This window comes from Ranitomeya variabilis, chromosome 2 (assembly GCF_051348905.1).
Source record: "Ranitomeya variabilis isolate aRanVar5 chromosome 2, aRanVar5.hap1, whole genome shotgun sequence".
NCBI lineage: Eukaryota > Metazoa > Chordata > Amphibia > Anura > Dendrobatidae > Ranitomeya > Ranitomeya variabilis.
In genome coordinates, this window is record NC_135233.1 from 758,962,675 (window position 1) to 758,985,444 (window position 22,770).

The window sequence follows — 22,770 nt, forward strand, 5'->3', positions numbered from 1 at the left end:
CTGAAACGATTTGCTACCAACATCTTAGTGCCAGATACCACAGAACATTTTCAGTGGTCAAGAAGAGTCCTCACCTTGATGGGTCAGAGCATTTGGCAACTTGAGGTGGACCTACATGTTATTGTGATGGAAATATATATATATATTTCATATAGATCTCACTTGCATATAAACCCATATATACTCACATTTAATATATACACTATAATGAATTGCTTAAAATGGCTGACATAAACTGATTTAAGCCAGACAGACTGGGGCTTTACAGGCAAAAGCGGAACAGCACCAGATGTACTAAGTGATGATCAGATGTCTCAACTTTGTCCTAGATGCAGAAAACGGAGACAGCTACACTTTAGTTGCTTAATCAGCATTCATATGTGCATTAATCACAATCTTTCATGTATTCAGACAACCAATAACAGGAACTTGACAATATGGTAATTAACTAACCTCCCCTAACCACCCCCTTTCTCTATGCAATTATAAAATCATGTATGTACAATAAACCGGCAGTATTGGTGGAATGTTATTCTGTCACCATGGTGTACTGTCTCATTCTTGATGAGCGCTCAAAATACTCAGTCTTATTGGGAACGGCCGCAGCACACACAGGGACAGATTTATCCAAACCAAATTTCCATAACATTATTAGGCCTATAGTTTCAATGCTATGCTGCTTGACAAGCATTACATCTTGCTAATTTTTCTTAATAGGCACATCAACGTAGTCCTAGTAACAATTGCCTCCTATGACAAACCAAAACTTTGAACATGAAACAGCAGAGCTGTACTACTGCTACTTAAAATATGGAGCTGTTCCTGAAAGCTGACCATCAGTAGTGCCGAATGTCAAACCCCACAGATCTGATGTTAATGGCTATTCTATCCAATCCTTACCAATTTGTAAGTCTCGGGTAATCCTTTTAAAGAGGACCATTCACTGGATTTTTTAGTTTAACCAAGTAACTCTTCCAATTGCTGCCATTCCACTGATTTTGAAACTATTTTATTTTCATCCATATAAAAATGTATACCTTGACGTGGTTGGATGGCTTTTGTACTTTTTGATCAAAAAACACTAAGCACCTTACTTTTTAACATTTACAGCACTAGCAGAGTTCATGTATTTATATGTTAAATGTATTTTGGACACAGCGTATTTGTGCACCTCTACAATATTTTAATATTGAAGGTAAGCGAGACCCCTTTCTTGTTTTGCGGTATACATTGGGCGGAGTTGTCCCCCTCCTGCTCTCAGCACCCTTATCTATGCACTTTTACCAGACAACGTTTTATTTGCAAGATGTGACCCTGGTTATCTTTCACTTCAACAGTTCAGATGAGGCCTGGTTTGGCACACAGAGGTGTAGGACACACAGTGGTATGTAAAGGTTTGGGCACCTCTGGTCAAAATTACTGTTATTGTGAACAGCTAAGCAAGTGGAAGATGAAATGATCTCTAAAAGACCTAAAGTTAAATATGACAAACCTTAATTAGCCTTTTAGGGTTATGACTTGTTCACTATCATCGTTAGGAGAGGTCAAGTGATGCAAAGTTCCGAGCTTTATAAAAATCCAGCCTTCTCTAACCTTCGGCCAAAAAACAGCAGCCATTGGTTCTTCTAAGCAGCTACCTAGCACTCTGAAAATGAAAACGGTGGAGGTCCACAAAGTAAGAGAAGGCTATAAGAAGATAGCAAAGTGTTTTCAAGTTGCCCTTTCCTCAGTTCTATATGTACTGTATTTTGCGGATTATAAGACGCACCAGTTTATAAGATGCACGGCTTACAAGATGCAACACAAATTTTGGGGAAGAAAATAGGAAAAAAAAGTTTGTTTGATTTTTAAGAAAACGGTTTGTGTTATTATCCGCTTTTGCAGTAGCTTACCTGGGGGGCAGCGGTAGTGGAGCGGAGTCCCAGGTGGCAGGGTCGCTGCTGGCAGAGTCAGGAGATGCTGAGTGAGGCTCCAGGCTGGTAGGACGAGATGTTTGGTGGTGGTAGGAGTTGGGCTATGGCTGAGGGCCCCATGCTGGTACAACGAGGTGTTCAGTGGTGCGGGGCTCCACTGACATTTTGTGAGAGCCTGGAGACCCACACCTTCAATACTTTCTAATGCGGTGGACTCTGGGAAAATAGCTTGTAGGATTGCTAAAGAGGCAAATCAGAATTCCCGCTAGACTGCTAAAGACCTTGAGAAAGATTTAGCAGACCCTGCAGTTTTGGTATATTACTCTACTGTTCAAATACACCTGCACATATATGGCCTTCATGGAACAGTCATCAGAAGAAAACCATTCCTGCGCCCTCACCATAAAAATCAGCATCAAAAGTATGCAAAAGAATATCTAAACTAGCCTGATGCTTTTTGGAAATAAGTCCTGTAGACCGATGAGGTTAAAATAGAGCTCTTTGACCACAATGATCAATGGCACAGAATGTCAGGGAAAAAACAATTTCCCCAAAAATTAAGCATGGAGGTGGTTCAATCATGCTTTGGGGTTGTGTTGCAGCCAATGGCACGGGGAACATTTCACGGGTAAAGGAAAGAATGAATTTAATAACTAGTAATGAGCGAGTGTGCTTGTTATTCGAGATTTCCGAGCATGCTCGGGTGTTCTCCGAGTGTTTTATGCGTGCTTGTAGATTATGTTTGTGTCGCCGCAGCTGCATGATGCATGTAGGCATTGCCTGTTTGTTATGGAATCCCCACATGTATTCAGACTGTCTAGCAGCCGCAAATCATGCAGCTGCGGAGACACAAAACACTCGGAGAACACCCAAGCATACTTGGAAAACCAGAGTAACGAGCACACTCGCTCATCACTAGTTGCTAGGCTATTAATAAAAGTTCAGAGCTGTTTGCTTAGCCTTTACTGGTTAGTTTAAGGGAGACCCTAGAAAAAATATGATGAAGGGTGCCCCTATAAATGCTAACCAAAAAAGGCAGACAGCGGTGGGCTAACATTAACAGCCTGGGTTGGGGCTAGGGATATTGGACCCCCTCCCAGGCTACGAACATCAGCCCTCAGTCATCCCAGAAATGGCACATCCATAAGATGGGCCAAATCTGTCACTTAGCCTTGCACTTCCCACTTCCCCTGGTGCGGTGGTAAGTGGGGTACTAGGTTGGGGTTGATGTCAGCTGAGCTTGGCATGCAGCTTCAGTGATGAGTAGTTATGTCATTGAGGTTACTGCTGGTCACTCCCAGCTGTTCTCATGCTCAGTTCAGTGTGAGCTGGCTGATGAACTGCGGTAACCTTGATGATGCCAGCGCTAGCACTATGTTCCAATCAGAGAATATTATTTGGTTAAATAGGATGTAATAATGATAATATGATGTTTCCATTGATCCTTGACCATATATACAGTATTGTATGTAAATAGGGTAAACTTACACTTTTTGTAATACACAGGTTGTTGTCAATGACCGTCTTATGTACAAGAGGATAGCCTATAAGTTGTCAATAGTACCCATCTTAGCGGGATGGGTACAGGCTTTAATATTGAGATCTTCCTTAGGGCTCATGCAGACAAGCTTATAATTGGTCCATGTGCTATGTGCTCACGGACTGCACACTGAAAGCACATGAACCCACTATAGCCGGTGTCCCAGTGCGCGTGGCAAATTTTCCACGCGGAACAAAGGTGTCTATGGAAAAAAAAAACCACAGAATGCACTACTTAATAATTCATACAATGAAAGGCAGCTCAGGCATCCAGCAGCAATGCGGACAAGCACAAGGAGCCAGCCAAAGCCACAATTTGCGGTCATCACTAGCGCGATTTTCAATACTACCGTCTGGTCCCAGCATTAGGGTATATGTAGATGAAGTTTTTCAAGCAGAAACCACTTAAGAAAACGTTCTTTTTCTGGAGCGTTTTTGGAGAAGTTTTTATTTTCAGGAGCGGTGCTGAAGAGATATAGAAAATATTTTTTTTGTGAAGCATTTTCTAAAGCCTTTTGATTGGACAATACTTAGTTTGGAGAAGCGTACATGGAGTCTTTTTGCTAAGTTTTTGAAGGAGAAACTTAGCAGCAACTCCAAGTTTTTGAGGAGTTTTAAGATTTCAAGGAAGATTTGGAGAGTTTCCTCTCAGTTTCCACTCAGTTAATGTTCGTACATTTGCAAACCATTCCTATCTGCTTGCTAGTGAGGTTTTCCGTGGTATGCAGCAGCACTTGGTTGGGTGTGAACACAGTAAGAATCATAAATGATGATGACCAGAAAAATAAATGCTACGACAACATCATGACAGTCTACATGGATTTTAATGTTTTTAGATGGAGTTCTGAAAATTTCCAAACACTAAAGGACCCAAACATCAAGACTGCCTTTGTTCACACTGGTCTTGATGTGGACGCTCCTGATTCATGAAGAGGTATACACCGCTGCTCGTCATGAATTTAAAGGGACTCTGTCACCTGAATTTGGAGGGAACAATTTTCAGTCATATGGGCGGGGTTTTCGGGTGTTTGATTCACCCTTTCCTTACCCGCTGGCTGCATGCTGGCTGCAATATTGGATTGAAGTTCATTCTCTGTCCTCCGTAGTACATGCCTGCACAAGGCAATCTTACCTTACGCAGGCGTGTACTATGGAGGACAGACAATGAACTTTAATCCAATATTGCAGCCAGCATGCAGCCAGCGGGTAAGGAAAGGGTGAATCAAACACCCGAAAACCCCGCCCCTATGGCTGAAAATTGTTCCCTCCAAATTCAGGTGACAGAGTCCCTTTAACAAGAGGTGCCCTCGCGGGATACAGAACCTCTCATTAAAATTGTGTAGAATGCCAAAAGTTGCAATGTTTTAGAACAGCCAAATTAAGTCACTTTTAAACTCTTTCTACGATTCTGGCATTAACACTTTGTTGAATTGGGCATGAAGGTCTCGCTCTCTCCAGTGTATATTTCGGACTAGTGCTATGCCATTTTTTAACGGATAGCACTTGGACCAATGGTATTCACTGGGGCACTGCTGATGCATGATTTTTTTCACAGAATCTGTCAGTGAAATTTATTGCAGCATGCTGCAATTTCACTTTGACATCAGATACCAGTCACCCATTCAAGTCTATAAGTGCGTGGAAGACATAAGACATCTGATGACATCTGAGTGCAGTGCGATTTCCAGCAGACTCACAGAATAGAGAAGATTGAGAAATGTTGTTCTCTATCTTCTCCTCACAGTGAGTATATTCCTCTCATCTGAATCAGATCACACTATGATGACACTCTGATCAAAGTTCGATCAGACTGTCATTTGCCTAATTGGTCTGATTCTTTCGGATGAGAGAATATACAGCCGTTTAACCGTAGCCTAATGAGTGAGTCCATACATAATGGACATCGTGCAGCTGAGGAGCAGCCACAACTGCAGTTCGTGTGGTTTTCAAATATATTGTTTTTAAAATACCGTAGATTTCTAATAGCACATTATGGCAGGTAAGTAGCAGCTTAATCAACAACACCAAATGACCAACAACAATTTCATAACTACACTGCAAAATAATCATGTTAGTCTGTTTTTTGGCCACTCAATAACTATTAAAACATTTTGACTATGCAATACATAGAAGATCCAGTTAATTATTTGGGTGCAGATAACTATTGCCTACAGCATTACACAAAGCCCAAGTAATAGACAGTCCGTACAATACACATGTAAAAAGCACATACAGTGGCCAGTAAAAGAGTACCATAAAGTGTACAAGTAAACCAAGTACACGGCGTCCATGTAAGTATTGTCATACAGCACAAAAAAGTAACATTTGGGCGTAAAGCCCTAGCCAGCTCACCGACCGCTACAGGTGCTCAGAACTCCGCCAGGACTAGGCGTGATCCACAGCATACAAAGAGTAAATGTTCCAGCTCCTTAAAAAATGTTTTTATTTATTGTCCAATAGTTAAAATATCATAGTAGACACAATCCCTTGTGGATAATAATATGCACAGAGCAGGCACTAGTGATCAGCTACGCGTTTCGATCCTACATGGAAAAAGAAAAAGATCCGTGTAGGATCGAAACGCGTAGCTGGATCACTAGTGCCTGCTCTGTGCATATTATTATCCACAAGGGATTGTGCCTACTATGATATTTTAACTATTGGATAATAAAGAAAAAATTTTTTTAAGGAGCTGGAACATTTACTTTTTGTACATTGTCATACAGCACCCATGTAAGTAGTGTCATACGGTACCCATGTAAGTATTGTCATACACCACCCATGTAAGTAGTGTCATATGGCTCCCATGTAAGTAGTGTCATACAGCACCCATGTAGTGTCATACGGCACCCATGTAAGTAGTGTCATACAGCATCCATGTAGTGTCATACGGCACCCACGTAAGTAGTGTCATATGGCACCAATGTAAGTAGTGTCATACGGCACCCATGTAAGTAGTGTCATACGGCACCCATGTAAGTAGTGTCATACGGCACCCATGTAGTGTCATACGGCACCCACGTAAGTAGTGTCATATGGCACCAATGTAAGTAGTGTCATACGGCACCCATGTAAGTAGTGTCATACGGCACCCATGTAAGTAGTGTCATACGGCACCCATGTAAGTAGTGTCATACGGCACCCATGTAAGTAGTGTCATACAGCACCCATGTAGTGTCATACGGCAGAGGTCCCCAACCGCCGGTCCGCGGACCAGGACCGGGCCGTTGGGGTTTTTCAGCCGGTCCGCGGCGCCGCTGACAGCTAGCTCCGCGTTTTCTGCCGTAGCCGTGACAGCTCGCAGCTCCCGACAGAGAACATTATGCAGGACGGGGTGGGGCGTCGGGCGGGTCTTAGTGACGCAGCCCTCCACACTGTGAACACAGTGTTCCTGACGGGGTGGGGCGGCAGGCTCTCCTCACTGACACGCCCCCGGCAGAACATGTTATGTGGGGCGTGCTGGGGCAGCAGACTGGCTTCAGTGACGCGGCTCCCGGTACCGGTGTTCAGTGTGTAGCGCTGCTAAGCAGCAGCGCTGTATACACTGACGCTCAATGTACAATGCTGCTACTTAGCAGCGCTGTACACCGAGGTCCCGCCAGCATCCTCCCCATACAGCGCTGCTCAGGCAGGAGCAGGGACAAGCAGGTCATGTGTGTCCAGCGCTCCTTCCCCTCCTGCTAGCTGCGAGTTGGAGGGGGAGGGGCCATATGACCAAAGCCCCGCCCCTTCCCCACCCCCACCGGGCCATGGAAAACTGTGGTCTTGCTTAAAGCCGGTCCCTGGTGCAAAAAAGGTTGGGGACCTCTGTCATACGGCACCCATGTAAGTAATGTCATACAGCACCCACGTAAGTAGTGTCATACGGCACCAATGTAAGTAGTGTCATACGGCACCCATGTAAGTAGTGTCATACGGCACCCATGTAAGTAGTGTCATACAGCACCCATGTAAGTAGTGTCATACGGCACCCATGTAAGTAGTGTCATACGGCACCCATGTAAGTAATGTCATACAGCACCCATGTAAGTAGTGTCATACGGTACCCATCTAAGTAGTGTCATACGGCACCCATGTAAGTAGTGTCATACGGCACCAATGTAAGTAGTGTCATACGGCACCCATGTAAGTAGTGTCATACGACACCCATGTAAGTAGTGTCATACGTCACCCATGTAAGTAGTGTCATACGACACCCATGTAAGTAGTGTCATACGTCACCCATGTAAGTAGTGTCATACGGCACCCATGTAAGTAGTGTCATACGTCACCCATGTAAGTAGTGTCATACGGCACCCATGTAAGTAATGTCATACAGCACCCATGTAAGTAGTGTCATACAGTACCCATCTAAGTAGTGTCATACAGCACCCTGTCTGCCCATATTCCTGAATCACTTACCAGACCAAGCCTTCTTCCCACTAAGCAGCCACAGGCATATAGTGATGTCATGACGTAAGGATCGTCACACTCTTCCCAAGAAGACCCAAAGGGTCTAATCATTATGGAGCCCCTGGCTTTGGTCTACTTTACTTCTCTTTAATCAACTAGTGATTGACATCAATAAGAGAATTGCAGCCGACTGTCATTTTACAAATTAGTTGTGATTTTAAATTGGGACCTATTGAATCTCCTCCCAGCAGCATTGTGCACTTACTGTAGATCAGAATGTGCTTACTACTTACCTAATTCTGCCCCATATTATGTAATTTACAGCAGCTGCCATAAACATTGCAATCGTATTTCCAAGTATGACCAAAGCCTTGAAAACATCCTGCCCTAGAAATAAACCATTAAACTCTGAACAGGATCTTTTCTTCATTTTCCTAAAATCCCCAATCAAATTAGGAGTTGATAGCTCCTCCGCTTCAGGATCTGCACATACATTATACTATATAATCCCATGGCGTACTGTATACAGGAGTGTAAAGAACTAGTTGAAAAGCTCCAGACAGAAGTGTGATTCTTTCAGTGTCTTAGCACGGCACAACATTTATCCCTGCTAATGTTGCTATCTGATGGATGTGCTCTCATACAAGCCATGGGAGCTATAAAAAGATATGAATGCACAAACGCACATGATCACATTTCCGTAATCGTCCAGGCTGGAGTTTCTTACCAAATGCAGATCTGAAATTCAAGTCAGTAATGCCAGCAGTGGGCATTGCCCGCTCCTTCCAGCTGTACAATGTAGATAGATCAGGCTGCAGAGGCATTGCTCCTCCATAGGCCAGTGGCAGGACACTTTCTGTTCCAGACATATCTGCTCACAGTATGGACGTCTCCATGTTCTGTAATAACGCTCGGCGGCTGATGATGTCATACACCTGGCTTGTTCTGGGCTGCGCTGAATGAACCACCCACAGAACAACTGGAACTAGAAGCCACATTGCTCATACACAGAAATGAGCATTTCATATTCCCAGTGCAGATTATTAGAGCAGCAAATGGCTAATTGATGGCAAGCAGCGCTGCAGCAGTGGCCCTGCAGTAGAATACTAAAAGCACCACAACAAAACAGGTTTCCTTTGATTGCACTCATCCAAGAAAAACACAACTCAGACACTTCAGCACTGAATGCTTCACCCCTGGAAACTGAAGGAGCAAGCTGGGGGTGCTGCCAGCCAAGTGGCACTTACACAAGTACCTGGATATTATCCCATGGCCATTGCAAGTACTAATCAATACCTCCCAAATTAACAGCATATCCTATAACAGAAAGCAAAGAAAAAGCAAATGTCTGATATATATGTGTGTATGCACTACAAGGCAAGGTCAAGAGTGATGAGGCAGGAGAAAGGGCACCTGTCAGCAGCAGCAGCAGCCTCAGGGGCTCACCTTCCGTCAGCATGAGATGCAGCAGCCGGGGGTCTGAGGCTCTTGGTGCCTGTCCTTGGAGCTGGCCTGTGCTGCTCACACAGTGACATGGATGCGGTGCCCAGAGATGTGTATGGTGTGCAGGCAGTGAGTGCTGCTTGTATTGTCTGGCTGCAGGCAGCTCCTCCTCCTGGTGATGATGCTGGAGATGCTGCTGGTGCTGGAGCTGTCCCCTGGCATGTCACATGGGCTTTAGCAGCAGGCAGCTCATCATGTACCCTGTCCTACACCTGCAGGAGGGAGAGCTGGGCTTTTTAATACAAAAGTAGATGTGTGATGGCTTTATGGAACTGTATTAATAGCAATGCACCATTTTACATCGATGTGATGCTGGAAGGCTAGAAATGTGACCATACGATGAGTATAAATCGCATGTTTACACAATACTACTAGTTACACTAACAGTGCAGCCATACAAATAACATCAATATGGGGGAAATTGTTACATGGCAAGTGAATAATGTACTGCTATTATCAGGCGTACCCTCTAGCAGTGGGAGTTATCTAATCATGTCATGCTAATCTGCAGACTACACACAGTCCAATGGAGACAGAAAGAATTACCCTACAGGAGTGTTAGAAAGGGGATTTCTGATAGCAGAGGTGCAGCAAAGGCACCGAAAATAAAATTGATCACTGCACCCTGAATAGGATTCATTAAAGAGATTTTCATTTTGAAAAATGTCATTATCACCTATCCATAAAATTAGTGATAACTATTGATGAGCCAGCACTAAAATGTTCGGGTGCTCGTTGCTTGGGTCGAGCAGATTGGAATACTCGGGTACTTGGACAGAACAACGAGCCCAATGTAAGTCTATTGGAGACCCGAGTATTTTTACCGCGATTCCCCCCCGGGTCCTTTTAAGGTCTAAAAGCATCTGCTCAAATGACACAGGAACCTCGTGGGGATCGCCCCTGGAAGCATTCCTGACTCATAGTTCACAGCTTTAATCAATGTTGTCAGAGTCTTATGGCATTTCTACAGGTGCACCCAAAAACACACAAAAACAAAATGGATTTTCCTGGGAAATGTGTTAAGGTACATCCTTTCCAGGGTAATGAATTATATATAAGGCAAAATAATTAACCAAAAACAAAAATGTTCCTCCATCACTTTGGCTATGTTCACACGCAGCGTTTTTGATGCATTTTTCAAATTTAACATTGCTTTAAACCAATACAAATGCATTCACTGGGAAATGTCATTGTAACATTTAACACCCCTAGCTGGCCATGTGGTGTGTGACACATAAGGAGACCCATCTTGTTTCATTTATGAAGGAGGGACTCTTAAAGTTGCAAAGCCTATTTTTAGAGGGGCATCAGGCAGCATTAATTTTCTTAAAGGGCCATTATTAAACAGTGGGTTTCCTATGCTGTTATTGCCTATGCAGTGAGTGGCTGGGCTGCCAAGAATTAAGACGCACCCCAATACCTCTTTCATGAGACAGGAGGGCCTCCTGAAAAAATGTTCCCATTATGAGAAAGTGGGTCTCCCATAGTGTTTGCTTGTGCACTGAATGCAAGGCCTGCCCTGCCCCAAAGTTACACGCACCCCACCAACCCATTGAATAGACGTCCTGGATGGCCACATGAAACCAAAGTTCCCATTATTAGGAATTTTGTACTGTCATACTGTTAGCGTATGCATTGAATGCAAGGCGCCTGCCTTGCACCAAAGTAACACGCACCCCAATAAGCCTTGGAAGAGACGTAGAGGAGGGCCTCCTGAAAACAATGTTCCAATTATTAGGAAGTGGGTCTCCCACAGTGTTTGCTTATGAAGTGAATGCAAGGCCTGCAAAAAATTAGGAGGCACTCCAATGCCCCGTGAAAGAGATGTGGAGGAGGGCCTAATAAAAAATGTTCCTATTGTAAAGGAGCGGGTCTCCTATACTTGTAATGACCATACACAAAGTGTATGGGCTGACAAACATTTCTCCCTGGGGGGGATACACATTTTTTATTTTTTTAAATTATTTAAAGGCATCATAAACACCCTTGCCAAAAAATAGAGTGACTGTTGCATCACAGAATACGTTCACCCAGTTGTTCTAGTGGTGGTGTCTGAAGAGCCGTGGAGGATGTCCTAAGAATCTATTCCCAATTTAAAGGAGCGGGTCTCCTATATTTGGGTACACTTTTTTTTATTTAATTATTTACGAGCATCATAAACACCCTTGCAAAAAATAGAGTGGCTGTAGCATCACGGAACACGTTGACCCTGGTGTTCTAGTGGTGGTGGATGATGATGACGAGTAGTGATGAGCGAATATACTCGTTACTCGAGATTTCCCAAGCATGCTCGGGTGTCCTCCGAGTATTTGTAAGTGCTCGGAAGCAGCTGAATGATTTACATCTGTTAGCCAGCTTGATTACATGTGGGGATTCCCTAGCAACTAGGCAACCCCCACATGTACTTATGCTGGCTAGTAGCTGTAAATCATTCAGCTGCGGCAATGAAAACTAAATCTCCGAGGACACCCGAGCATGCTCGGGAAATCTTGAGTAACGAGTATATTCGCTCATCACTAATGATGAGGAGAAGGAGGATAACACCAAATAGCCAAAATCAGGAAGCGTAAACACTTAGTGTGGGTATAAAGAGGTGCATGGGAATACACCTTCCAAAAAAAGACACTGTATTGGAGGTTATGTTTCGCTGTTATCATTCGGTGGTGTAAAGAAGTTTCGCCCAATCTATCCCTCGTCCATTTTTATAAGAGTCAGCCTGTCAGCATTTTCAGTTGACAGGCGGATGCGCTTATCAGTTATAATTCCACCAGCGGCACTAAAAACCCGCTCTGACAAAATGCTAGCGGCAGGGCAGGCCAGGACCTCCAAGGCATAGAGGGCCATGTTCATGCCACGAGTCCAACTTCTATACCCAACAATTAAAAAGCACAGAGGAATCACGGAGGACGTTGGTACAGTCAGCAAGGTACTCCTTCAGCATCTTCCAAAAAATTACACTCCTTGTGACAGTACACCATGCCTCTGTGCCAGGGCTATGGGAGGGTCTGAGAAAACTCTCCCAGAACTTTGCCAGTGTTCCCCTGCCTCTGCTGGATTGGAGTTGTGTCTCTCTCGCCTGTACTGCTTGGTTGTCCAACGAACTATGATGTCTGCCTCCAGCATTCTCAGATGGGATTTTTTTTTTGTAATTCCACAATAAGGGCCCTCTGGTACTGCACCATTTTAGTAGACCTGTCTACCTCTGGAAGAAGAGATTGATTGAAAGTTCTCCTTGTAGAGTGGGTCTAGAAGTGTCACCAACCAGTGATGAGTGTCACCGAAAATTTTCATAATGTGAGGATCACGGGAAAAGCAGCGCAACATAAAGTCAGCCATGTGTGCCAGACTGCTAACAGGCAAAACTTCCGTGTCCTCACCAACAGGACGACTGACCATGCTGTCCTGCTCCTTTTCCCTGTCCTCAGGCCATCCATGCTGAACAGACGGTATGACAGTTGTGCTTGTAGTAACGTCTATACAACATGAAAGTAGCTCCTGTTCTTCCTCCTCCTCCTCTTCCTCATTGTCTACCAATCCACATTGGGACGACATGAGGCTGGCCTGTGTGTAATCACCCTGTATGGTTCCTTGCTCCATGTCCTCATGCTCCGCCTGCAATGCATGCTCTTTAATTGTGAGCAGAGAGCTTTTCATAATGCAGAGAAGAAGGATGGTGACGCTAATTATGGCATCTTTGCAGCTCACCATCTTGGTGGAGTCCTCAAAGTTTTGTAGGATGGTACATATGTCTGACATGCATGTCCACTCCTGAGGTCTTATGTGTGGAGTCTGAACTGAATAACGATGGCCTTTTTGATGCAGGTAGTCAACAACTGCCCTCTTCTGCTCACAAATCCTTTCCAACATATGCAGTGTAGAGTTCCAATGTGTGGGGACATCACACACCAGTCGGTGAGCCAGAAGCTGCAAACACTGATAAAGCACGGCAAGGGCGCCTGAAGCTGTAGCTGACTTTCTAAAATGGGCACACAGGCGGCGTACGTTCACAAGCAGATCCAGCAGCTTTGGGTAGTAATCTTCAGCGTCAGGAGGATGTGTTCCATCTCAAGGTCTGATTGGATCCTGGCTTCCACTATGTTAACCCAGTGTGCCGTCAGTGAGATGTACCGTCCCTGCCCACAAGCACTTGTCCACGTGTCCGTGATTAAGTGGACTTTCCCAGTAACAGCATTGTTGAGGGCACGGGTAATGTTGTGAGACATGTACTGGTGTAATACCGGTATGGCACACCGGGAGACATAGTGGTGGCTGGCAACCGAGTACCTTGGGATGGCTGCCGCCATCAGGTTGCGGAAAGCTTCCGTCTCCACGAGCTTAAAAGGCAACATTTCGGCTGCAAGCAGACAAGAAATGTGTGAATTTAGTACTGTGGCCTATGGGGTGTTGCATATTTCTGCTTACGTTCCAGTGACTGGGGCATAGACAACTGAAGGCTGCACTGTGACAAGGACATGGACGGGCTTGATGATGGTGCTAGTTGACTGTGGGCAACGACCAGTGCAGGGCACGAGGCATCTTCGCATGCACCGTGGACATGGGATTGGCTTGCACGCAAAACAGTGGAAGAAGCAGTGGTGTCACGGGCAGACACTGTTCCTGGAGCCTTGGGTTAGGCCCACAAAGTCAGGTGCTTTTCTGCCATGTGCCTGATCATGCTGGTGGTGGTCAGGCTGGTAGCTTTGCTACCCCTGCTGATGCGGGCATGGCAGGTGGTGCAAATGGCCTGTTTGGGGTTATCGACAGAGTCTTTAACCCCTTTCTGACATCTGATGTACTATCCCGTCGAGGTGGGGTGGTCCCGTATGACCACCGATGGGATAGTACATCATAGCGATCGGCCGCACTCACGGCAGCTGACATCCGGCACTATGTGTCAGGAGCGGTCACAGACCGCCCCCGGCACATTAACCCCTGGCACACTGTGATCAAACATGATCGCAGTGTTCCGGCGGTATAGGGAAGCATCGCGCAGGCCTGCGGGCTTCCTGAGACCCCCGGAGCAACGCGATGTGATCGCGTTGCTCTGAGGGTCTCCTACCTTCTTCTCCTTGCAGGCCCTGGATCCAAAATGGCTGCGGGGCTGCATCTGGGTCCTGCAGGGAGGTGGCTTACCAAGCGCCTGCTCAGTGCAGGCGCTGGTAAGCCTGCAGCACTGTAAGTCAGATCGCTGATCTGACACAGTGCTCTGCAAAATGTCAGATCAGCGATCTTACACTATAACATGATGCCCCCCCTGGGACAAAGTTATAGTGTAAAAAAAAAATATTCAGATGTGTAAAAAAAAATAAAAAAAAATTCCTAAAAAAATAAAAAAAAATATCTATATTGTTCCCATAAATACATTTCTCTATCTAAATAAAAAAATAAAAATAAAAGTGCACATATTTAGTATTGCCGCGTCCGTAACAACCCGACCTATAAAACTGTTCCACTAGTTAACCCCTTTAGTGAACACCGTAAAAAAAAAAAAAAAAAAAAAAAAAACGAGGCAAAAAACAACGCTTTATTATCATACCGCCAAGCAAAAAGTGGAATAGCACGCGATCAAAATGACGGATATAAATAACCATGGTACCGCTGAAAACGTCATCTTTTCCCGCAAAAAACGAGCTGCCATACAGCATCATCAGCGAAAAAATAAAAAAGTTATAGTCCTCAGAATAAAGCGATGCAAAAATAATTATTTTGTCTATAAAATAGTTTTTATCTTATAAAAGTGCCGAAACATAAAAAAAATATAAATGAGGTATCGCTGTAGTCGTACTGACCCGAAGAATAAAACAGCTTTATCCATTTTACCAAACGCGGAACGGTATAAACACCCCCCCCCCCCCTCAAAAGAAGTTCATGAATAGCTGGTTCTTGGTCATTCTGCCTCACAAAAATCGGAATAAAAAGCGATCAAAAAATGTCACATGCCCGAAAATGTTACCAATAAAAACATCAACTCGTCCCGCAAAAAACAAGACCTCACATGACTCTGTGGACCAAAATATGGAAAACTTATAGCTTTCAAAATGTGGTAATGCAAAAATATTTTTTGCAATAAAAAGCGTCTTTTAGTGTGTGACGGCTGGCAATCATAAAAATCCACTAGAAAACCCGCTATAAATAGTAAATCAAAGCCCCCTTCATCACCTCCTTAGTTAGGGAAAAATTAAAAAATTTTAAAAAATTATTTATTTCCATTTTCCCATTAGGGTTAGGGCTAGGGCTAGGGTTAGGGTTAGGGTTAGGGCTAGGGTTAAGATTAGGGTTAGGGCTAGGGTTAGGGATAGGGCTAGGGTTAGGGCTAGGGTTAGGGTTAGGGTTAAGGCTACAGTTTGGGTTGGGGCTAAAGTTAGGGTTAGGATTACATTTACGGTTGGGAATAGGTCTGGAATTAGGGTTAGGGGTGTGTCAGGGTTAGGGGTGTGGTTAGGGTTACCATTGGGATTAGGGTTAAGGGTGTGTTTGGATTAGGGTTTCAGTTATAATTGGGGGGTTTCCACTGTTTAGGCACATCATGGGCTCTCCAAACGCAACATGGTGTCCCATCTCAATTACTGTCAATTTTGCATTGAAAAGTCAAACGGCGCTCTTTCCCTTCCGAGCTCTCCCATGCGCCCAAACAGTGGTTTACCCCCACATATGGGGTATCAGCGTACTCAGGACAAATTGTACAACAACTTTTGAGGTCCAATTTCTTCTCTTACCCTTGGGAAAATAAAAAATTCGGGGCGAAAAGATCATTTTTGTGAAAAATATGATTTTTTATTTTTACGACTCTGCATTATAAACTTCTGTGAATCACTTAATGGGTCAAAGTGCTCACCACACATCTAGATAAGTTCCTTAGGGGGTCTACTTTCCAAAATGGTGTCACTTGTGGGGCGTTTCAATGTTTAGGCACATCAGGGGCTCTCCAAACGCAACATGGCGTCCCATCTCAATTCCAGTCAATTTTGCATTGAAAAGTCAAATGGCACTCCTTCAGTTCCGAGCTCTGCCATGCGCCCAAACAGTGGTTTACCCCCACATATGGTGTATCGGCGTACTCAGGACAAATTTTACAACAACTTTTGGGGTCCATTTTCTCCTGTTACCCTTGGTAAAATAAAACAAATTGGAGCTGAAGTAAAAACTTTTGTGAAAAAAAGTTAAATGTTCATTTTTATTTAAACATTCCAAAAATTCCTGTGAAACACCTGAAGGGTTAATAAACTTCTTGAATGTGGTTTTGAGCACCTTGAGGGGTGCTGTTTTTAGAATGACTTCAAATGAGATGTGGTCCCTAAAAAAACAAATGGTGTTGTAAAAATGAGAAATTGCTGGTCAACTTTTAATCCTTATAACTCCCTAACAAAAAAAAATTTTGGTTCCAAAATCATGCTGATGTAAAGTAGACATGTGGGAAATGTTACTTATTAAGCATTTTGTGTGACATATCTCTGTGATTTAATTGTATAAAAGTTCAAAGTTGGAAAATTGCGAAATTTTCAAAATTTTCGCCAAATTTCCATTTTTTTCACAAATAAACACAGGTAATAGCAAAGAAATTTTACCACTCTCATGAAGTACAATATGTCACGAGAAAAAAGTGTCACAGTCACCAGGATCCGTTGAAGCGTTCCAGAGTTATAACCTCATAAAGGGACAGTGGTTAGAATCGTAAAAATTGGCCTGGTCATTAACGTGCAAACAACCCTTGGGGGTAAAGGGGTTAAAAAAAAAACAAGACTCATGAAGACCTAAAAGTTGGAATGGCAACTTCCGTCATGTTGGTGCTACGAGGAACGGATGCATACCTTCTGTCTGCAGCCACCACAATGCTTCTTCCTGCCCCATGTGTGCTGCTGTCCTCTCTCTGCAGGTCCTCCTGCCAGGTTGGGTCAGTTACTATATCATCCACCACCTCGCCTTCCACATCCGCACCCTGGTCCTCCTCCTCACTTTCTGGCAATTGTGTTTCATTATCATCCACTTCTTGTGACACATTCCCACCGTCGCCTTCGTGTGACCGTGGCTGCTCAAATTTTTGGGCATCGCTACATGAGATCTCATCTTGCCCTGCTTCAAGTGGACCGGCCAAGAGTCCCGAGTCTATAAATGGAAAAGTGAACAGCTCTTCGGAGTGTCCAAGTGTGGGATCAGTTGTCTCCGGGCACTCGGCATGGTGAGAGGAAGGAGGATCAGTGTAAGTAATATGCGGACCAGACTCATGGCTACTCAGACTTGACCATGTGGAAGATGTGGTGGTGTTGGTGGCAAAGTGACTGGCAGCATTATCCGCTATCCAACCAACAACATTTTGACGCTGCTTTGGGTTCAATAGTGGTGTACTGTGTGTCAACCTTGTGACAGGAAGGCCGATCTAGAAGATGTGGGTGTTTGTTGTGGCCCATCAGCATCACGTTCACTTCCCCGTCCCTTGCCACACGCGTTGCCCCTTTTAAATGGACTACTAAAATATAGCTGAATTTGGAGCACACTTATATGTGATCAGTGTGCGTAAAAACCACAGTTTTAATTCTCTGGAATGTAGGTAATTTTTTTTATGTTGTTAATAACTAGGATAAGACACAGGAAAACCAGTTCAAAGGAGCACTCAAATGCCACAATTTTTAGCCCACAGATAGATCAAGCGTCTGACGGAGATACCAGACTTTTCAATATGTGGCCTGTATGTTTGTTTTTTTAATGAAAAATACTGTATAGAATTACAGTAAGACGCAGGCAAAAAAGAAGAATGTATGCCTGAAATGACACAATTTGTAGCCCACAGATAGATCTGGCGTTTGACGGAGATACCAGACTGTTCAATATGTGGCCTGTGTTTTTTAATTTTTTACCCCAAAGTAGTCTATTGAACTAGGGTAATACATAGCAAAAAAAGGGCTATGTAGCCTTGAAATGCCACAGTTTGTAGCCCACAGATAGATCAGGCGTCTGACGGAGATACCAGATTGTTCAATATGTGGCCTGTATGTTTGTTTTTTTACTGAAAAATACTTTATAGAATTATGGTAAGACACAGGCAAAAAAGCAGAATTTAGGCCTGAAATGCCACAATTTGTAGGCCCTAGATAGATCAGGCTTCTGACGGAGATAGCACACTGTTAATTATGTGGCCTGTATTTTTATTTTTTTTACCTCAATATAGTATATAGAAATAGGGTACCAGACAACAATACAGTGGAATGTAGCCCTGAAATGACACAATTTGTAGCCCACAGATTAATCTGGCGTTTGACGGAGATACCAGACTGTTCAATATGTGGCCTGTATTTTTGTTTTTTTACCGAAAAATGCCGTATAGAATTATGCTAAGACACAGGCAAGAAAGGAAAATGTAGGCCTGAAATGCCACAATTTTTTCCTGGGTCTCCTACCATACAGTCCCTTTTCATTCAGACACCGACCGATAGTACGGGTTGACACTGTTGTACCCTCAGACTGCAGGGCAACTTGAACTTGTTTGGATGTTGTCGAGGTTCTTTATCCAACATCCGCACAATCTTGCGTTAAAATCTCTAGTCAATTTTTCTTTTCCATCCACATCTAGGGAGGTTAGCCACAGTGCCATGGGCTTTAAACTTCTTGATGACACTGCGCACGGTAGACACAGGAACATTCAGGTCTTTGGAGATGGACTTGTAGCCTTGAGATTGCTCATGCTTCTTCACAATTTGGTTTCTCAAGTCCTCAGACAGTTCTTTGGTCTTCTTTCTTTTCTCCATGCTCAATGTGGTACACACAAGGACACAGGACAGAGGATGAGTCAACTTTAATCCATGTCAACTGGCTGCAAGTGTGATTTAGTTATTGCCAACACCTGTTAGGTGCTACAGGTAAGTTACAGGTGCTGTTAATTACACAAATTAGAGAAGCATCACATGATTTTTCGAACAGTGCTAATACTTTTGTCCACCCCCTTTTTTATGTTTGGTGTGGAATTATATCCAATTTGGCTTTAGGACAATTCGTTTTGTGTTTTTTCATTTAAGACAAATTAAATGAAGATAATAATAGCATGAATTTGTGTTTGCAATCATTTTCAGGTAGAAACTGAGTATTATCTGACAGAATTGCAGGGGTGTGAATACTTTTGGCCATGACTGTATGCTTTAAGCACCTGGGAACTATACAATAGGGGTCTTTTTATCAGCCGCCACAGTGGCTCAGTGGATAGCACTGCAGCGCTGCAGTCCTGGGTTCAAATCCCACCAAGGACAACATCTGCAAGGAGTTTGTATGTTCTCCCTGTGTTTGTGTGGGTTTCCTCTGGGTTCTCCGGTTTCCTCCCACATTCCAAAGACATACTGATAGGGAATTTAGATTGTGAGTCCCATCTGGGACAGTGATAATAATGTGTGCAAACTGTAAAGTGCTGCGGAATATGTTAGCGCTATATAAAAATAAAGATTATTATTTATTATTTATCCCCTCTCTCTACCTCTCGTTACATATATACTTGAAACCAAGTAACCGCTTGACTAAGACCCGGGAGGGTCGAAATGTTGGGTGTTTCAGTCACATTGTATTATTATGAATTCTATTGCTTGTGGCATCTTGGATTGAGTTTTTTGAATAAATTTGTTAAATACTTTTGCAACTTACCAAATAGAGTGTGCGGTGAATTATAGTTCTCATTTCTGGGACCTCAGCAGTCCGTTCCACCGGCACCTCACTCTACAGACCTGAGTGCACACCAACCTTTTCTTAATAACTAGGCTATGACACTACAAAAAAAATTATTTGGAGGACTAAAATTGTAAAATATTTATCGCAATGATATGCGATGCGTGTGGCAGACAAAACATAGTGTTAAATATATAAACTGTAGATAAATATTTTTGGGGCAGCTAAATATTTTTTTGCAAGCTAAATATGTTTGGGGCAGCTAAAAAATTTTTGGAAAGATAAATATTTTTTGGGTCATTTTTTTGGTCAGCAAAATGGTGTCAACATTTTTTATAAGACACTCCAAAAATACTACAGTACCACAAAAAATGCCAGAATTTTCTGCGCACTCAGATGTGATGCCTGGGACGGGCAAAGCCATTTAAAATTGCTGGATTTTCACACAGTAGTATTAAAATGATCTGGCTGTAGTCTACATTGACAACAAGCAAATGGAGAAAAAAAGGGGTCTGGATTGCTTTGGAATAAAATAATCTGGATTAAGGTGAAAAAAAAAAAATTATGGCTAGCCACTGATACCTGGAACTAGGTATATAAGTAATAGGCAGCAGCAGACAGTAATTGACCCTATTGATGTATGCAGTATCTATATAGCCACATGCAGTGCTTGCATGCCTTGCACTGATGTGTATATACGCACATACACTCCCCTGCCTACCTAGCACTGCAGGGTGGGCCATTTATATGGATACACCTAAATAAAATGGGAATGGTTGGTGATATCAACTTCCTGTTTGTGGCACATTAGTATATGGGAGGGGGGAAACTTTTCAAGATGGGTGGTGACCATGGCGGCACTTTTGAATTTGGCCATTTTGGATCCAACTTTATTTTTTTGAATGGGAAGAGGGTCATGTGACACATCGAACTTATTGAGAATTTCACAAGAAAAGCAATGGTGTGCTTGGTTTTAACGTAACTTTATTCTTTCATGAGTTATTTACAAGTTTATGAGCACTTATAAAATGTGTTCAAAGTGCTGCCCATTGTGTTGGATTGTCAATGTAACCCTCTTCTCCCACTCTTGACACACTGGTAACAACACAGAAAAATTGCTAGCACAGGCTTCCAGTATCCGTTGTTTCAGAGGCTGCACATCTCGTATCTTAGCACACAGCATAGACAATTGCCTTCAGATGACCCCAAAAGTCTAAGGGGGTCAGATCAGGAGACTTTCAACTGGCCCACGATGACCAATCCACTTTCCAGGAAACTGTTCATGTAGGAATGCTCGGACCTTTGCTTTTATTTCTCTCATAATTGTACTGACCTTTGCCGAGTGCTGACGTCAGTAAGGTGACTGGCGTTCATCTGCCATAATGGACCCATAGAAGCGCAGTTTGCAGCTCAAAAAGGACGTCGTCCAGCTCAGCACTCTCCCACACACCTCCTGCCCACCGCTTTCTGTGATGACCCTGTTTGAATAAAAGATCATATGCTCCCCACTCAATTTTTTTTAATTTTATATATATCGCCACTATTGTATTCGAATGGTTCATACTGTAAGTTTACTGTATTTGGCTGATGAAATGTCAGGTTTCCTATGAGATGGATGCGTAAAAATCGCACAGCACACATGTCGTGTGATTTTTTTTCTGGCACCCATTGACTTTCATTGGTGAGTCTTAGCCGTTTCACGTGGCCTTTACGCAGCATGGTGTGAATTTTTCCTCACCCCAATTCCAGGTGAGGAAAAACTCGCAGATGAACACAGACTCATTGACTAACATTGTAGCGAGTGCAAGATGAGGTTTTCTTATATTCTTATATGCACTCACTGAGTTTAAACGCAGGTGTGAGCGTACCCTAAGGCTGGGACTACATGGCGACTTTGGCTGTGTCACCTGCCATACAACCAAAGTTACCTAGTTATCCATGAAACCCCATCCTTAGGGTATGTGTCCATGGGCCGGATTACATCCAGATTAGCTGCGGATTGAATGCTGCATACAACCGCAGAGTTCAATCTGCAGCGTCCAGATGTTACAGCACAGTAGAGGGGATTTTATGAAATCCCATCTCCACTATGCGCGCGAAGACGCATCCTGTGACCCTGCATTTATGGACATGCGGCGCGTCTTTTTAGAACGCAGCATGTCTGTTTACCTTGTGGCAACGCTCCGTCGCCGCAAGGTAAATAACAGGGTCCTATGTAGTGGGTGCGGTGATTCCGGAATCACCATGTGTACAAAAGGGGGCGGCGCTTTGAGCGGCGCGAGTTTTCCGCTCCGTCCAAAGCGCCGGCAATCCGGACAGTGAACACTCACCCTTAGAAATCTACAGGATCTCACATAGTTAATAGGCTGTCCACTTTGTATTAAAATAAAGTCCAAAAGACTGGTGAAATTTAAGATATATTTACAACAAATGTAGACATTACAGATATGAATAGCATATACGTAATGTTAGCTACAATTCTTGGGTTGAACTATAACTTAATTTATAGCTTACACTTTACAAGCTAATATCTCCGCAACAGAGAGGAGAAATTAAACTATAAAAATTCCATTTTATTCAGCTAGCACAAAAAATGTCAACATGGAGTAACAAAAGATCACCAAATGGATAGTAAAATACAATATTTTATTGATTATTTTTATTTAAAAAAATGACAAAAAAATATATTGAGGTCAGCAAGAGAAATTTCAAGATGAGACCGAGTGAAGCAATATATGTTATATACAGTGATGTCTGGAGAGCAGTGATAACTGATAACAGT

At 43.3% G+C, this 22,770-nt stretch overlaps 1 protein-coding gene across 5 annotated transcripts in view; it reads right to left on the reverse strand.

The window, feature by feature from the left end:
- Nucleotides 1-9,444, reverse strand: part of KLHL32 (kelch like family member 32) — a 400,890-nt gene extending 391,446 nt beyond the window's left edge. The window contains exon 1 of one of the 5 annotated variants that reach the window (XM_077289687.1): nucleotides 9,291-9,444. The gene's annotated coding sequence lies outside the window, so the exon portion shown is untranslated. Of the gene's footprint in view, nucleotides 1-8,571; nucleotides 8,687-9,257 lie in introns of those variants that run through there. The other 4 variants (XM_077289686.1, XM_077289688.1, XM_077289691.1 and 1 more) reach the window with 4 other exon arrangements.
- Between the last annotated feature and the right edge of the window lie 13,326 nt (nucleotides 9,445-22,770).